Source organism: Macaca mulatta, chromosome 12, assembly GCF_049350105.2.
Source record: "Macaca mulatta isolate MMU2019108-1 chromosome 12, T2T-MMU8v2.0, whole genome shotgun sequence".
Lineage (NCBI taxonomy): Eukaryota > Metazoa > Chordata > Mammalia > Primates > Cercopithecidae > Macaca > Macaca mulatta.
This window is the reverse complement of record NC_133417.1, coordinates 15811920-15831019: the sequence shown is the minus strand read 5'-3', so window position 1 is coordinate 15831019 and position 19100 is coordinate 15811920. Positions and strand designations below refer to the sequence as shown.

Here is a 19100-nt window from a genome sequence, read left to right as displayed (position 1 = left end):
CAAAATATATGCACAAAAGTATAGCAATAGCTATAGATTCAGATACACACCAGTCCAACTTCTCCATAAAGAAGGATAGAGGTAGTAAAAAAGTTTGCATCCCTCCTTCCTACTCTCCCTGGCAAAAATCATGCTTCCTACTAAGTGGGTTTAAACTCTTGTTAAATCACTCTCTTAGAGAGCTAGGCACTGTGGCTCACTCCTACAATCCAATCTCAGCACTTCAGGAGGCCGAGGAGGGAGGATCACTTGGAGCCAGGAGTTCCAGGCAGCAGTGAGCTATGATCACACCACACTGCACTCCAACGTGGGCAACAAAGTGAGATTGTATCTGAGAAGGAAAGGAAAGAAAAAGGAAAAGGAAAGGAAAAGGAAAAGGAAGGAAAGGAAAGGGGAAAGGAAAGGAAAGGAAAGGAAAGGAAAGGAAAGGAAAAGGAAAGGGGAAAGGAAAGGAAAGGAAAGGAAAGGAAAGGAAAGGAAAGGAAAGGAAAGGAAAGGAAAGGAAAGGAAAGGAAAGGAAAGGAAAGGAAAGGAAAGGAAAGGAAAGGAAAGGAAAGGAAAGGAAAGGAAAGGAAAGGAAAGGGAAAAGGAAAGGAAAGGAGAAATGAGAAAGGAGAAAGGAGAGGAAAGGAAAGAGGAAAGGAAAGGGGAAATGGGGAAGGGGAGGGGAGGGGAGGGAAGGGAGAAATCCCTCTGTTGATTGACAATTATCTGGAAAGCATATGAAATACTGTATTTGCTCTGGCCTCTCTGATGTTGTTATGTTGCTTGGAATTAAAGAGAATACAATAATTCCTTCCTTTGTTTCCACTGTTAATAATAAATAGCTTCTAAAAAAGACAACAGATGAATAACCAACACCTCAGATAATAAAAGTGTTTACATAACAAGATAATAAGAAATACCTACTTAAGAGTCAAAATTTACTGGAAAACAAAAAGCAAAGGCCAACCTTCAAGCGGAATCTTTCCCTTCTTTGACATCTGGACTGTAGATTACAAAATGGACTCCCCAGGGAGGTCTGATCTCTTAGGGCAAGTAACATTAGCCACTACCGAACACTAAAGAGTGATGGAGGGAACTATGATAACACAGATTCGGAGAGAAAGATCAGAGACTTCACTAGTTAACTTTTGGAATTTCTAGACAAGAATTTTCTAAGGCTGTTTATTTTAATTTTTTGTTAGAAAAGTAATACATACTCATTGCTCAAACTCAAAATAATTTTTGAAACTAAGAGTATTTGTCAAAAATGAAAAAGCAAGATCTAGACATACAAAATAACCTCTAAAATAAGTATATTCTCAATTCAAAATTCAGTTACCAGAATCTTAAATAAATAGTTAACAAATTTTCAGGCTAGGTGCAGTGGCTCATGCCTATAATCCCAACCCCTTGGGAGGCACAGGCGGGCAGACTGCTTGAGCCCAGGAGTTTGAGATCACCCTGAGCAATATAATGAGACCTTGTCTCTAAAAAAATAATAAATTTTTGAGGCCAGGCGCGGTGGCTCATGCCTGTAATCCCAGCACTTTGGGAGGCTAAGGCAGGTGGATCACAAGGTCAGGAGTTCAAGACGAGCCTGGTCAAGATGGCGAAACCCTGTATCTACTAAAAATACAAAAATTAGCCAGGCACAGCACAGGCACCTGTAATCCCAGCTACTCAGGAGGCTGAGGAAGAACTGCTTGAACCCGGGGGGTGGAGATTACAGTGGGCCAAGATTGCGCCACTGCACTCCAACCTGGGTGACAGAGTGAGACTCCATTTCAAATAATAATAATAATAATAATAAATTTTAGGGTGGGCACAGTGGCTCACACCTGTAATCTCAACACTTTGGGAGGCCGAGGCAGGTGGATCACCTGAGGTCAGGAGTTCAAGACCAGCCTGACCAATATGGTGAAACCCTGTCTCTACTAAAAAAAATACAAAATTAGCAGGATGAGGTGGCTCATGTCTGTAATCCCAGCTACTCAGGAGGCTGAGGCATGAGAATCACTTGAACCCAGGAGGCGGAGGTTGCAGTGAGCCAAGATCACGCCATTGCACTCCAGCCTGGGCAACAAGAGCAAAACTCCATTTCAAAAAAATAACAATAATAATAATAAATTTTTTTTAAAATTTCAGACATCCATAAAATGAGCCCTATATTGTGCTACCTAACTAGAGCTTACCCAAATACCACGTGTCACACACAAAAAAAAGTCCTAAGGCATTTGAAAGACCAAGATACTATTGTCAATCCCTACATTTGGGAAAATGACTTAAAAGGACCAGAGTAAAAAACTCTGAAGAACTTTTTAATACACTGACCAGTAATTTTTTTTTTTTCTTTTTTTTTTTTTTGAGACGGAGTCTCGCTCTGTCGCCCAGGCTGGAGTGCAGTGGCCGGATCTCAGCTCACTGCAAGCTCCGCCTCCCGGGTTCGGGCCATTCTCCTGTCTCAGCCTCCTGAGTAGCTGGGACTACAGGCGCCCGCCACCTCGCCCGGCTAGTTTTTTGTATTTTTTAGTAGAGACGGGGTTTCACCGTGTTAGCCAGGATGCTCTTGATCTCCTGACCTAGTGACCCGCCCGTCTCGGCCTCCCAAAGTGCTGGGATTACAGGCTTGAGCCACCGCGCCCGGCCCCAGTAATTTTTTAAGAATGATTTTCTGCAACTACCCCAAATGTATTCACATAGATCTATGTTCAGCTTCACAATTCAGTCAATATAGGTTAAGCATACCACCTGTATGGTACTAGACTAGACACCAGAGTGATGTCCTCTCCTCAAGAGAAGAGGAAATTGAGAAAGAAAGAAACAGAACATATACTCTCCTACTCCGAAGGTCCTTACAATCTGTTTTTGGGACACAAACTATTTAAAAGTTAACTACACAAAGTTAAAAGAAAGGAGGGGAATTCTTATTTATTAAGTGCCTCATATATCAAGCAGCAAAACAATAACACACACAAAACATTTTGTGTTTTGAGGGAAGAAAATAAGGAAAAGAGGAGGAGGTTGAGAGGATAGGAAATGAAGTCAAAATCCCAAAGCAAACTATAAATGCCACTCAGTGATACAGAAAATAAGTAATTAAAACGTTTATATTGGTCTTCAACAAATAGTGCTAGTACAATGGGCTATCTACATGAAAAAAAAATGAAGTCAGACCCCTACCTCACACCATGTACAAAAATTAAATCAAAATGGATCAAGGATCTCAAAGTGAGGGCTAAAATTATAAAATCTTAGAGGAAAACATATGGATAAATCTTCATTACTTTGAATTTGGCAATAAATTCTTAGATATGCTAACATAAACACAAAGGTTAAAAAAAAATTAGGCCGGCATGGTGGCTCACGCCTATAATCCCAGCACTTTGGGAAGCCGAGGCAGGTGGATCACCTGAGGTCAGGAGTTTGAGACCAGCCTGGCCAACATAGTGAAACTCCGTATCTATGAAACATACAAAAATTAGCCAGGAATGGTGGTGCATGCCTGTAATCTCAGCTACTCAGGAGGCTGAGGCAGGAAAATGGCTTGAACCCAGGAGGTGGAGGTTGTAATGAGCTGAGATCATGCCACTGCACTCCAGCCTGGGCGACACAGTGACATTCCATCTCAAAAAAAAAATTTTTAGGCCGGGCGCGGTGGCTCAAGCCTGTAATCCCAGCACTTTGGGAGGCCGAGGCGGGCGGATCACAAGGTCAGGAGATCGAGACCACAGTGAAACCCCGTCTCTACTAAAAATACAAAAAATTAGCCGGGCGCGGTGGCGGGCACCTGTAGTCCTAGCTACTCAGGAGGCTGAGGCAGGAGAATGGCGTGAACCCAGGAGGCGGAGCTTGCAGTGAGCCGAGATCGCGCCACTGCACTCCAGCCTGGGCAACAGCGTGAGACTCCGTCTCAAAAAAAAAAAAAAAAAAAAAAAAAAAAAAAATTTTTAATTTTCTTAAGAAAAAAAAAATCCTTCCTGTAAGAGGTAACTTTAAAAAAAACAAAAAAGGAGATAACACAAGCAACAAAAGAGGACATTATCGAGAAAGTGAAAAGACAACCTACCCAGTGTGAGAAAATATTTGCAAATCATATATCTGACAAAGGACTTGTAACCAGAAGATATAAATCAATCGTAAAACTCAAAAACAAAAAGGCAAACAATTCAAACAATTCAATTTAAAAATAAGACTTGAACAGACATTTCTCCAAATAAGATATACAAATGACCAATAAACACATGAAAAGATGCCTAACATCTTAGTCATTAGAAAAATGAAAATCAAAACCAAAATAAGATACTACTTATATTACAGAATGGCTATAAAAAAAATTAAAATAAAAAAAAACACAGAAAATGACACGTGTTGGTGAGAATGTGGAGAAATTGGAACCCTTGTACATAGCTAGTCATAATGTAAAATGGTACAGCCACTGTGAAAAAACAGTTCAGCAATTGCTCCAAAAAGTTACAACACAGAATCACCCAAATGACCCAACAATTCCACTCCAAGGTATATACCCAAAAGAAGTGAAAACAGAGATTGAAACAGATATTGTACAACAGTGTCCACTGCACCATTATTCACAATAGCCAAAGAACAGAAACAAGCCAACGTTCACCAACAAATTAATGGATAAACAAAATGTGGTATATCCATAAACTAGAACATTACTCAGCAATAAAAAAAAAAAGAATGGTGTTCTTTTTTTCTTTTTTGAGACAGAGTTTTGCTCTTTTTGCCCAGGCTGGAGTGCAGTGGCACGATCTCGGCTCACTGCAACCTCCGCCTCCCAGGCTCAATCGATTCTCCTGCCTCAGCCTCCCAAGTAGCTGGGATTACAGGCACGCACCACCACACCCAGCTAACTTTTTGTATTTTTAGTAGAGACGGTTTCACCATGTTGGTCAGGCTGGTCTTGAACTCCTGACCTCAGGTGATCCACCCGCCTTGGCCTCCCCAAATGCTGGGATTACAGGCATGAGCCACCGTGCCCAGCCAAGAATGGAGTTCTGATACATGCTACGACACAGATAAACCTTGAAAACATTACACAAATGGGGACGGGTGCAGTGGCTCACGACTGTGATCCCAGCACTTTGGGAGGCTGAGGCGGGTGGATCATGAGGTCAGGAGATCTAGACCATCCTGGCTAACACAGTGAAACTTCATCTCTACTAAAAATACAAAAAAATTAGCCGGGCATGGTGGTGGGCGCCTGTAGTCCCCGCTACTCGGGAGGCTGAGGCAGGAGAATGGAGTCAACTCGGGAGGCAGAGCTTGCAGTGAGCCGAGATTGTGCCACTGCACTCTAGCCTGGGCGACAGAGCGAGACTCTGTCTCAGAAAAAAAAAAAAAAAAAAAAAAAACACTGTGCAAATGAAACAAGCCAGTCACAAAAGGAAAATATGGTATGATTCCATTTACATGAAATATCCAGAATAGGCAAATCCATTGAGTCAGAAAGCAGATTACAGGTTACCAGGTGCTAGGAGACAGAGGAATGGGCAGTTAATTTCTTGATGGCTACAGAGTTTCCATTTGGGATGATGGAAAAGATTTAGAAACAGATTATAGCAATGGTGGCACAACAGCATAAATGAATTAATGCTACTTAATAATGGTTTAGGCCAGGCGCAGTGGCTCACACCTGTAATGCCAACACTTTGGGAGGGGAATAAGGCAGGCAGATCACCTGAGGTCAGGAGTTCAAGACCAGCCTGGCCAACATGGAGAAACCCCGTCTCTACTAAAAAATACAAAATTAGCCAGGCGTGGCAGCACATGCCTGTAATCTCAGCAACTCGGGAGGCTGAGGCAGCAGAATCACTTGAACGCAGGAGGCGGAGGTTGTGGTGAGCCAAGATTGTGCCGTGGCACTCCAGCCTAGCAACAAGAGGGAAACTCCATCTCAAAAAAAAAAAAAAAAAGGATTATAAATCATGCTACTATAAAGACACACGCACACGTATGTTTACTGTGGCACTATTCACAACAGCAAACACTTGGAACCAACCTAAATGTCCATCAATGATAGACTGGATTAAGAAAATGTGGCACATATACACCATGGAATACTACACAGCCATAAAAAAGGATGAGTTCACGTCCTTTGCAGGAACATGGATGAAGCTGGAAACCATCATTCTGAGCAAACTATCACAAGAACAAAAAACCAAATACCGCATATTCTCATTCATAGGCGGGAACTGAAAAATGAGAACACTAGGACACAGGGTGGGGAACATCACACACTGGGGCCTGTCACGGGTAGGGGGCGGGGAGAGGGAGAGCACTGGGAGAAATACCTAATAGAAATGACAGGTTGATGGGTGCAGCAGGCCAGCATAGCACGTGTATAACTATGTAATAAGCCTGCACACTGTGCACATGTACCCTAGAACTTAAAGTATAATACAAAAAAATGGTTTAAATGGACAATTTTATGTTATGTATATTTTATTACAATAAAACACTTAAAAGGAAAAAAAACTTTATCAGGTCTCCAGTTATCTGGATTAGGTCTAAGGTTAGATTTCATATCAGGAACTCAAATCTAAAAAGAACTGTACAGTCACTGATCTAATCCTCGTGGAAACCCTAGTCGGAAGTCTGCATCTCTACATCCCTCCTGACTAGTGAGTGGTTTCCAGATGCTGCCAGATAGTGGGAGCAGACCTTTCCCCAAGGCAGCCCACTGACCTTCACGAAGGAAGAACAACCTGAGCTGGAAAAAAAAAAAAAAAATGGGATAAATGAAAAGCATGCTGAAGATTTTGAAAGCCAAATTCTGCTATTCTGCAGGTGTGTGACAACAAACAAATTATTCAACTTCTCCAAGTCTCTGCTTTCTCTCATTATAAAATGACAATAGCACCTGCCTTTAAATGTTACTGTAAGAACTGGCAGAAGTATACCTCTAGCACCCATCCAACTGCCGGCAAATGGTGAGTGTTCTATCCCATGGTAATTGCTCATGTGACAATAGGTCTATGTGCCACCTTTCGGCCAACCAAAGGCTGAGCAGGATATGGCTTGCGTTGGGAGAACACTATGACTTATCAGAACTTAAATAAAACAGCCACCAGCACCACAGAGAAACATCAGAGAAGGAGCTGTTTTTATGCAGTTCCACTCTCTTAGGAAAGACTGGTTTATTGTTCCAAGAACGAACCCAGCTACTCTTCATTTAGGAAGGCACTGCTACACAATTCATTCTCTCTATACAACAGGCCTCTGTTGGCATGTCTGGGCTACTGTTCGTAACAGAGTCTGCCTCCACCCACAGGAAAGACACAGTCAGTGAAGAAAATTAGCTAAAACTTACTCCCCAGAGAATGCTTTCAAACTTGTGTAGCCCCAGAAGCACTTGGGGAACCTGTTAAAAAAAGAAAAAAAAACAGGTATTGCCCACACCCACAGATATTCTGATTACTAAATATTTTACACAGGAGCCTAGCACAAAACTGTTTAAAGAAACACTAGAAAGTAGGCCACAAAAATGTAGTAAGATCACATTCTGATGTGGACAGTCTAACTCCAACAATCTGTCCCACAAAGCAAAGGCTGCATTCACCTCTATGCCCATCAAGAAATGCAATAATTTTGGTCATGCCAGACAGGATTGGAAACCAAGGAAGTAACAGAGACCACCCGCATGTAATACCCAATGTGAGTTTCATACAGTTTCTTCATACTGAAAGCCCTCATGATTGCTTATTCTTTTTAAAAATAAACACAAAAAGTAATGAAAAATAAAAATAATGTACCAGCTACACCTCATATAATAGCAAAAATATACTTAAATTATATTCACCAGAAGTTGGTAACATTTTTGTGAAACTAGCACATCCTTAGATTGCTGGGAAAATTACTAAATGGTACAAATTTTTGGTTAGCCAGTGGCAATACGTATTAAAAGTCATAAATATAGGCCGGGCACGGTGGCTCAAGCCTGTAATCCCAGCACTTTGGGAGGCCGAGACGGGCGGATCGCAAGGTCAGGAGATCGAGACCATCCTGGCTAACATGGTGAAACCCTGTCTCTACTAAAAAATACAAAAAAAAAAAAAAAAATAGCCGGGCGAGGTGGCGGGCGCCTGTAGTCCCAGCTACTCAGGAGGCTGAGGCAGGAGAATGGCGTAAACCCGGGAGGCGGAGCTTGCAGTGAGCTGAGATCCGGCCACTGCACTCCAGCCTGGGCGACAGAGCGAGACTCCGTCTCAAAAAAATAAATAAATAAAAAAAATAAAAATAAAAAAAAAAATAAAAGTCATAAATATGAGGCTGGATGGCCGGGCGCGGTGGCTCAAGCCTGTAATCCCAGCACTTTGGGAGGCCGAGGCGGGTGGATCACGAGGTCAGGAGATCGAGACTATCCTGGCTAACATGGTGAAACCCCGTCTCTACTAAAAATACAAAAAACTAGCCGGGCGTGGTGGCGGGCGCCTGTAGTCTCAGCTACTTGGGAGGCTGAGGCGGGAGAATGGCGTGAACCCAGGAGGCGGAGCTTGCAGTGAGCCGAGATCACCCCACTGCACTCCAGCCTGGGAGACAGAGCGAGACTCCGTCTCAAAAAAAAAAAAAAAAAAAAAATGAGGCTGGATGTGCTGGTGTGTACCTACAGTCCCAGCTACTCAGGAGGCTGAGGCAGGAGGATCATTGAGCCCAGGAGTTCGAGTAGACTAGGCAACACAGCAAGACTCTGCTTCTTTAAAAAAAAAAAAAAAAAGTCATAAATACCCTTCAATTCAATAATCCCACTTCTTTGAATTTATCCTAAGGGAATAACACAGGAGAAACTACACAAAAAAGATAGTCACTATTGGATTACATATAATAAAAAATAAATAAATAAATAACTACTCAGACACAGTGGCTCATGCCTATAATCCCAGCACTTTGGAACGGTGAGGCAGGAGGATTGCTTGAGTCCAGGAGTTTGAGACCAGCCTGGGCAATATAGTGGGGCCCTGTCTCTACAAAAAATACAAAAATTGGCAAGGGTGGTGGCATACACCTGGCTAATCTCAGCTGCTCAGGAGGCTGAGGTGGAAGGTCAAGACTGCAGTAAGCCATGATCATACCACCACACTCCACCCTGGGTGACAGAGCAAGTATCTTTTTGCTAAGAAAAAAAAAAAAGAAAGAAAATCTTCATGTCAAAACTCTCAGGCCAGGCGCAGTGGTTCACACCTGTAATCCCAGCATTTGGGAGGCTGAGGCAGGTGGATCATTTGAGGTCAGGAGTTCGAGACCAGCCTGGCCAACATGGTAAAACCCAGTATCTACTAAAAATACGAGCCGGGCATGGTGGCGCACGCCTGTAATCTCAGCTACTTGGGAGGCTGAGGCAAGAGAATTGCTTTAATCTGGGAGGCAGAGGTTGCAGTAAGCCGAGATCGCGCCACTGCACTCCAGCCTGGGCATCAGAGTGAGACCCTGTCTCAAAAAAAATCTCAAACAGTTTACCAACATTTGCCATATTAACTCAAAATGACAAAGCTATTAAAACTTAAAATTACATATCTTATGTAATTATAAGAAAACCATTCATAAAACATGGAAGACCTAAAATTACTTACAAAAAGAATAGACACATGGACAGTCTCAAAGAGTGATGCACTGGGAAGTAACAGCTCATGTTGAAATGGTGTGATGTGGTTTTCCTCCACTGGTCTCTCAACTTTCCATATTATTGCTACATTATTGGAGTAAGACTAAATAAATTTAACTGATTCTGCCTGGAGAGTTAATTGGACAGCAGTGAGGAAAAGTCCTACACTGACCTCAGCTATCCTAAATGAAGACAGGCTCACCTAAAAGTACCATGCTATCAGATGGCCACAGGCCAGTTCTAGATTTCTGTCCCCAAAAGATCAATCTTAACAGATACACAAAAATATAAAACCTTGAATTTACTTCTTTTCCTTTTTTTTTTTCTTTTCTTTACTCTAAAAGTAGTATTTTTCTAAAAGCAAGTATATATGCACTAAGGGAAAGGAGGAAATCTGATTTGACAGCTATTGGCATGGCAAAAAGACTAGAAGACTTCATGAGCCACAACCTCAATAGAAGCCGAGATGATGCAGCTAGGAAACAGTGTGGTTCACATGAAAAGGACATTAGGCTGAGAGACAGAAGGCCTAGTTCTCATTCTAGATCAATCAGGGTGAATTTCACTTGCAGGCCTTGATTTCTCATCTGCAAATTGATAGGATCGTGATGCTATTTCCCCTACCCATCTCATAGGACTTGGAAGGGAACAAAGATTATGACTGTAAAAGTGCATTAAAAATCATTTTTATCTTTTAAATCTGGCCATTATTATGATGAAGACATTTATTTATAAATTTACAAAAAAAGGGTAACAATGTGTAGAAGGATACATTCCAAACTGGTTAAGTGGGTGTTTCTCCAGGACTCTGAAATTGGGAGCCATGCCTTTACCTGTATCTGCATTGTTTGAATCTTTTAGGAAGATCTATTCATCTATTACTTGGGGAATTTTAAAATTTTAATTTGTAAAAGCTAATGATATCATGCATGTAAAGTGCAGAGTTTTCCACCTCTGGGTCATCTAAGAATCATCTGGGGACTGTTAAAACTGTGGTCGCCCAGGTACCATACAAATTCTCTGGGTAGAAGATAATGAGGCCAGGCTGCTTGTATTTTAACAAGGTCCCAAAGAGATTCCAGTGACTTGATTACTGCAACTATTACTACATGGTTATTAACTCCTACCATGTATTACCCACTTAACACATACCCGTCACTGCCCTCAACACTTTACATGTATTATCTCATTTAATCCTGACAACAACCCATAGGTAGGTGCTACAATTAACACCGCCCTCCCCTCACCCTCAGTTTACAGATGAAGACACTAAAATTATTGAGATTATTTAGCTGGCCTAAAATCACAGCACTTGTAAGTGGCAGAGCCAGAATGCACAAGGAAATTTGAAAATCATTGATTCAGTTTCCTAACTGAAGAAAACAGCTGTATATTCTGGTCAGGTCATATCTTCTGTTTTGTTTCAGACACTGCATTTAAAGGACATTAAAACAACAACAACGGCCGGGGGTGGTGGGTCACGCCTGTAATCCCAGCACTTTGGGAGGCTGAGGCGGGCAGAGATCACCTGAGGTCAGGAGTTTGAGATCAGCCTGGCTCAACATGGTAAAACCCTATCTCTACTAGAAATACAACAAAAATCAGCCAGGCATGGTGGCACACGCCAGTAGTCCCAAGCTACTCAGGAGGCTGAGGCAGAACTGCTTGAACCTGGGAGATGGAGGCTGCCATGAGCCGAGATCGCGCCACAGCACTCCAGCCTGGGCAACAGAGCAAGACTCCGTCTCAGGGGAAAAAAAAAAAAAACAGTTGGGCCGGGCTTCCTAGCACTTTGATAGGCCAAGGCAGGAGGATCACTTGAGCCCAGGAGTTCCAGACCAGCATGAGCAACACGGTGAGACCCTATCTCTACAAAACATTTCTAAAACAAAATTTAGAAAATTAGCCAGGTGTGGTGGTGCATGCCTGTAGTCCCAGCTACTCAAGAGGCTGAAGCAGGCAGACTGATTATGTCCAGAAGGTCAAGGCTGCAGTGAGCCATGACCATGCCACTGCACTCCAGCTTGAGCAACAGAGCAAAACCGTCTCAAAAAAAACAAAACAAAACAAAAAACAGAGTTGCCTAAAGAAAGCATGGTGAGCCATAACAAATCAGGAAAGAACTAACGATTTAGGGCTGTTTGCATACTTGCATGATTATAACGGCTGGTTACCAGCCATCGATTCATGTTATCGTTGTCTCCGGAACTAGACTGCAAGCCCCTGAAGTGCAGGGGCCATGGATGTCTCTTCAACTGTGCCCTCTTGGTCCCTGGTGCTCAATTCAAGAGAGAGTTTAATAAATAATAAGTCTAGAAGTATCAGATCTGTCATGGGAAATACGAAGGGCTATTATGTGAAGAAGAAACAGACTTAATTCAGGTTGCTTCAGGAAGTATAACTAAGGTCAATAGGTGAAAGGGAGGGAGCGGACTGGAGTAATCTAAAAACATTTCTGGCAACCAAGACCTGTCCAGGGACAGATGCCTGCAGTTTGACACTGATGATCAGAATGTAGCAGACAAAAGGAAAGATGTTGGACTACTGGGCCCCTAACAACTCCTCCAAAGCTCAAATTTTATTAGTCTACATTAGGATACATTTGTTTACTCTTTCATACATTCTACAGTTTCCATTAGTTACACAAGTCACTTAGTCACTTAGTAAGCAACAGAGGACACCACATTGTGTTCTACAAACTCCCTGTGCCCTCAAAGATCTAGAGAAGAGTAAATGCACAAGAGTGAATCTAAGCAAGCAGGAAGGTGATATATACAACAGGAAGCAGCAAGCAGTGAGGAAACTTCCAGGCAGGAAACAAGACAGAAGTTAACAAAGGTATTATGGAAGAAATGTCACCATTTGAGCACACCTGAGCTAGAACTTTAGGATCCATGAGGGGAGGTGGGAGGAGGGCTGTCATAAGAATGTGGGGAGGAAAATCACTGTGTGGCAGTAATGGTCTGGGCATAAAGGGGGCAGAAAAGCCCTGGGGAGGTGAAGAACAAGCGAGAAACAAGCAGTAAATGCCAGCATTTTAGAGGTCACTTAGTCAAACACATATACCCATACTTTGTCGATGATGCCCCACTGGCAATGGCTAAAACAGTTAGTTCATTTTTTTTTTTTTTTTTTTTTTTTTTTGAGACAGAGTCTCGCTCTGTCGCCCAGGCTGGAGTGCAGTGGCCGGATCTCAGCTCACTGCAAGCTCCGCCTCCCGGGTCTACGCCATTCTCCTGCCTCAGCCTCCCGAGTAGCTGGGACTACAGGCGCCCGCCACCTCACCCGGCTAGTTTTTTGTATTTTTTTAGTAGAGACGGGGTTTCACCGTATTAGCCAGGCTGGTCTCGATCTCCTGACCTCGTGATCCGCCCGTCTCGGCCTCCCAAAGTGCTGGGATTACAGGCTTGAGCCACCGCGCCCGGCCAGTTAGTTCATATTTTAAAATTATATCTTACAAACCAAAAACTATATCATCAATGATTTCTACTTCACTTAGTTTTTGTTTTTAAGACTAACAGATCCTTCCCTTGTTTTGTTTTTGTTTTTAGACAGGGTCTCACTGAGTTACCGAAACTGTCAGTTTTTTGCCGGGCACGGTGGCTCAAGCCTGTAATCCCAGCACTTTGGGAGGCCAAGATGGGCGGATCACAAGGTCAGGAGATTGAGACCATCCTGGCTAACACGGTGAAACCCCGTCTCTACTAAAAAATACAAAAAAACCAGCCGGGCGAGATAGCGGGCGCCTGTAGTCCCAGCTACTGGGGAGGCTGAGGCAGGAGAATGGCGTAAACCCGGGAGTCGGAGCTTGCACTGAGCTGAGATCCGGCCACTGCACTCCAGCCTGGGCAAAAGAGCAAGACTCTGTCTCAAAAAAAAAAAAAAGAAAAAAAAAAAGAAACTGTCAGTTTTGGTAACTACAGTTTGGTAACTACAACCTACTTTGTCATCCAGGTTATAGTGCAGTGGCATGATTTCGGCTCACTGTAGCCTCAGCCTCCCAGACTCAGGCAATCCTCCCACCTCATCCCCCGCTCCCTCCGAGTAGCTGGGACTACAGGTGCACACCACCATCCCCAGCTAATTTTTGTATTTTTTGCAGACAGACAGGGTTTCACCATGTTGCCCAGGGTGGTCTCAAACTCCATGCGACCCGCCTGCCTTGGCCTCCCAAAATGCTAGCATTACAGATGTAAGCCACTGCACCCAGCCTCTTTTCTTGTTTTCTAGGAAATATTTTAAATGTTCTGTTTCTAAACATTTAAGTTTTACTTCTGTCTACTGTTTCCACTATTTGACAACTAGATGTAGTTACCAAAACTGACAGTTTTAGTAACTCAGTTGAACCTAATATTTGTAATCACTTAAATGTTTCTATTTACCAATAGCACTACAAAATAAAAAAAATTATAATCTAAAAATTATTAAGTAGAAGATTATTAAGAATAGACGGGTCTCAAACAGTAAATTTAAGTCTCAGGCCCAAGAAGCCATCTCACTCAACTTATAAATCATGACACTAAGCTACTTAAGAAAATAAACAAGACTGAAGCAAAAAATCTCAATCTAAAACCAGTAAACACGGGCCCAGCATGACTGCTCACGCCTGTAATCCCAACACTTTGGGAGGCCAAGGCAGGCAGATCACCGGAGGTCAGGAGTTCAAGACCAGCCTGGCCAACGTGGTGAAACCTGTCTCTACTAAAAACACAAAAATTAGCTGGGCATGGTTGTGGGTGCCTGTAATCCCAGCTACTCAGGAGGCTGAGGAAGGAGAATCGCTTGAACCCGGGAGGTGGAGGTTGCAGTGAGCTGAGATTGCACCATTGCACTTCAGCCTGAGCAACAAGAGCAAAACTCTGTTTCAAAAACAAAAATAAATAATAAATAAAACCAGTAAACAAAACATAACACACTTAAATGACAAACTTAATGTTCTTCTGGCCAATCATTTCTCAACATCCCTGTCAAACTATTTTAAGCGTCTGAAATCTTGCTCTATAAAAAGCAAGTTCCCATCATCTGAACTACACTTAAAGAGATCTATCCCACTAGTTACTGAAGCATAATACACCAGGCTTGAGAGTTTCACTTGCTATCAATTAAAAAAAAAAATGCTTACCTCTTTTACATAAATAAAGTTTAATCTGTAGGTTAATTCAAAAGCCTGACATACTAGGAGATCTGGGTTTTCCGTTCTAACACAACTTTATGGTGCAAACTTAGCAAAAGCCTTTTCTGTATTTGCCAATTCAGTTATAACACACACATACAATATTTGATACCTCCACCACCAACAAAGTCTTTTCTAAGGAGTTCTGACTTTGGTTAACCTTACTTGGGAGAATTAAAAGCTATGGCTGAAAACTCCTTCATAAAAACTAAAACTTTAGAAGTCTAAAATGGTGTTACAATCTAGCCCATAATAAACAATGAATACCATCTAGCCCATAATAAACAATGAATTATAGAAACTGAGATTTGAGTAACAACTGCTAAAAAGGTGTATTACACAATTTAACAAGATAACCAAATCATCAAAATTTAAATCTTTCTTAACAAAGGTAAAAAATAAATAATATTCAGTACTCTGAGGCATTGTGCTACCTTTTATCTATTTGGTCTCTACATCAATGTTGCTATTCTCCCACTCCCTTGATGAGCAAACAGAGGCAATGTCCAGGACCCCTCATATCGAGACATCAGTTAACGTCGTAAATGATCATAGCAATAAAAACAATTTCTAATGCCAGAATTGAAAACGGACTGTGCCACCCAAATAGGGTCCAAGGTACGTGACGGCATGAAACTATTTCTCGCCTCTGATTCTTCTGCATCACTGTCTCCCAAAGGACTAGAGAATCTGAAGCTCTCATTGCCACATCTACAAATTAAAGTATCATGTTTAAAGAGCTCACAGTTTCTACGAATGGTCAGTATTTAATGAAAGCACCTCACTACACAGAAACTCACCCAGCTGCAAACTCATCACAGCGTGCTTTCAGACTCCACATTAATTTTTTTTTAATTTTAGAAACAACTATTTTAAAAATATTATGTAATAATTTAAACTCTGGAAAGCCCCATACTCATCCCAGCAGCTCGGAAAATGGAAAGCAAAATTCGATTCGCTCCATTGTATCTAGCCAGGCTAATGTGCAAGATCACACACTCATCTTCGTCAGAGCGTCTCTGCCAATACCAAAGAACAACAAAGGCAAGTTGAGAAGTCTGCACAGGCTTAACTCAGCACTTGTTCGCTTTCCCAGCTTCAGAAAGAAGCTCTTCGAAGGCCCCGGGGACCAAGGGGACCTTGTGCATCCCATCAAGCCAGCCGCTCTGCTCGGCGCCGCTCGCGCAGCTTTTGTCTGGCCCGGTTGGGAGCCCGGGCCGCCCGCCTCCCGGCACCCCTTCTCTCTGGATCTTTCTCCACACCCATCACTCGCCGATGACTAGTTGTTGTGGGTTTCTCTCCCTCGCCCCCTCCCTTCCTTTCAAACGCGCCCCGGGCTCGCTGGCTTCTCCCACCCAGCCCGGGAGACTCGGTTTAGGAAGGGGGCCCGGGTGGGGTCTGGAAAAGGGAAACAGAGAGGTGCACACAAAGCCGACTGACCCCACGGCCGATCCCCTCCCTCTGCAAAGCAGCCGGGGTTCAGCGACCTACTGGTTGGATAAACAACCCTCGCATCCCGCTCCTCGCCAGGCTCCCACCTCAGAGCCGCCCCATCCCCCCAAAGTGCACCCAAGAGCCGATGACAGCGCTGGACATCGCCCCCACCCAGACCCGGCGCCCGCCACTGCGCGGGAGGGGCCAGGGCCGCGGGAGGGCTCGGGTCTGACCCTCCACCCCCTGACCGGGTACTTACAGCCCTGTTTTTCGTTACTGTTGCCGCTGCGGACCAGAGAGCCGCCGCCTTCTCCTCCACCCCAATGAGGTTAAGCGCTTGGTGCGGGGATTAAAAAAAAAAAAAAAAGGAAAAAAAAAAAAAAAGACCGAGAGCGAGAGAGACGCCGAGGGCGCCTGCGCAGTGCGGTCCCCCTTTTTCTTCTTACCGCCACCGACCCGGCTGCACCATAGAGAGCGTAAACCGATACCAGAGAGGCGGTTGCCTCTCTATGGTAACGCCCCGCGCACGCGCCGGCCTGGCCGTGTTAGGCTTCGCGGGCGTAAAGTCCCCGGGAGCTTTGCCCCTCACGGAGAACGTTGGTTGACCCTGATGGGTACCCGTAGGGTAAAGGTTTTGGGGGTTTTTTTGTTTTTTTGTTTTTTTGTTTTTTTCAGGAAAGGGTGCCCCCAGTGTAGTTAGGCCCCTTGGAAAGTTGCGACAAAACTCGAGTTACACAAGGAAGGTCGGAACTAAGTGGCCACAGCAACAATGCACCAGCAAGCAGGGAGCGTGATAGGAAGAGCTAAAGAGAAGTCGGGAAACCCTGGGTAAAAGTCGTCCAAGTGGAACTTCCTTTGGTCTGGGGTCTGATACTCGAAGGAAAGGGTCTTTCACTTCTGGGTTGGTACGGCCGCCTACAAGGCGACTGCAATGAAGGAAATTGTGCCCTGCGACTTCCCGTAACAGAGCTGTGCGTCCACTCTCCCTTTTCCGAGCAGGCGCGGACGCTTGTGCCGGAAGTAAACTTTGTAACGGTTCTTTACCTTTTGGGGAGGGGAGACAGCCCTGAGAAGGCTTCGGAGAGCCTTGAGTCGGCCTGCGAGCAGGGTTTCTTACTTGAGCGCCTCCACAAATAAACGCTCCTTCGCTCCTCCGTCGCGTGCGTTTCCCTGGGATAATAAGTAGGAAAGTGGTGGCTTTTATTTTTTTGAGACAGGATCTCACCGCCGTCGTCCAGGCTGGATGGAGTGCATTGGGCGCGATCACGGCTCACTGCAGCCTCGACCTCCCAGGCTCACGTGATCCTCCTGCCTTAGCCTCCCGAGTAGCTGGAATTACAGGCGCGCACCACTACTCCTAAGTACTTTTTGTGTTTTTTTGTAGAGATGGGTTTCACCATGTTTCCCAGCCTTGTCTCAAACTCCTGACCTCAAGTGACCCGCCTGGTTGGGTCTTCGAAAGTGCTGGGACTGCAGGAGTGAGCCACCACATCCGGCCCGGAAAGTGTTTTGGAGGGTAGAAAACTGCAAATTATAGTGCTGCTTTCAAGGATCCCGAAGGACCCACAGTTTTGCCGCATCAGGCTCCTATGCGCGCCGGTAATTTGATGTGTTGAGATGCACTGCCTAGTGCATCGTTTTTACTGGAGGAGATTGTGTGCGGAGCTCCTCGCTAGTATCATGTGTATGTGTTGGGATGGGAGAGAAGTGCAGGAGAACTGTGAGAGAACGCCCCCTGATCCTCAGGGTCTTAAGAGGTATGGTCGGAGAGGCTAAGCTAAAGCATGAAAGCCATGTGTAGGCCCTTCTGTGTAGTGTAGAAAAGGGAGAGGTCTGTGGTTTCAAAGAGTAGGGATGACATGGAGGATGCGACTCCTGGTTGGATCTATAAAGTAATGTCTTTGGGACGAAAGCACATGCAACCTTTTGAAAATGGATGGGTGATAATGAAAGACCATTCCAGAGAAGAAACACCGTGGTGCAAAGGCTCAAGAGGCATACTGGAAGTACAATGAAGAGATCAGTCTAACTGAAATGGGAAAAATAGAAACGAGAGAAAAATAAAAAGTAAGATTTCATGAGAAAGGTGAAATAGATTTTTAAATTTTTTTATCGACACAACAAACTTTATCATCTTAGCCATTTTTGAGTGAATAATTCGTTAGTATTAAGTACATTTACCTTGTGCGGCCAGTCCCCAGAATTCTTTTCATCTTGCAAAACAAAGCCCGCACCCATTAAACAATTTCTCATTCCTCATTTTCCAGCCAGCCTTGGTAACCACCATTCTAGTTCTGTCTGTATGAATTTGACTACTTTAGGTATCTCATGTAAGTGGTATCATACAGTATTTGTCTTTTTGTGATTGGCATATTTCACATAGCATAATCTCCTTGTGGTTTATCCATGTTGTAGCATGTGTCAGAATTTCCTTCCCTTTTAAGACTAAATAATATTTCATTGTATGTATATACCGTCTGTGTTATTTCCACATTTGGCTATTGTGAATAATACTGCTTTGAACATGAATGTACAAATAACTCTTCAAGATCCTTTTAGGCTGATACAGAGATAGTAAGTTATCGTGATTGTTCACTGTCAGTTACAGACCAAACTCCTTATTCGACTTGTGCTCCACTTCCCACCACTGCACTTGACTAGTCTTAAACAAAAAAAAGAAAAGCCCTGATTTTAATAGATTGTGGGGCCAGACACAGTGGCTCATGTCTATAATCCCAGCACTTTGGGAGGCCGAGGCTGGTGGATCACTTGAGGTCAGGAGTTTGAGACCAGCCTGGCCAACATGATGAAACCCCGTCTCTACTAAAAATACAAAAATTAGTCGGATGTAGTGACACACACCTGTAAACCCAGCTACTCAGGAGGCTA

General features: G+C 43.7%; 1 protein-coding gene across 12 annotated transcripts in view; it reads right to left on the bottom strand.

Moving 5' to 3' along the window:
• CLASP1 (cytoplasmic linker associated protein 1) overlaps positions 1-16561 on the bottom strand; it is a 312280-nt gene extending 295719 nt beyond the window's left edge. For all 12 annotated transcript variants that reach the window (XM_077956839.1, XM_077956840.1, XM_077956843.1 and 9 more), the window contains exon 1: positions 16471-16561. The gene's annotated coding sequence lies outside the window, so the exon portion shown is untranslated. The remainder of the gene's footprint in view (positions 1-16470) is intronic.
• Positions 16562-19100: the final 2539 nt, after the last annotated feature.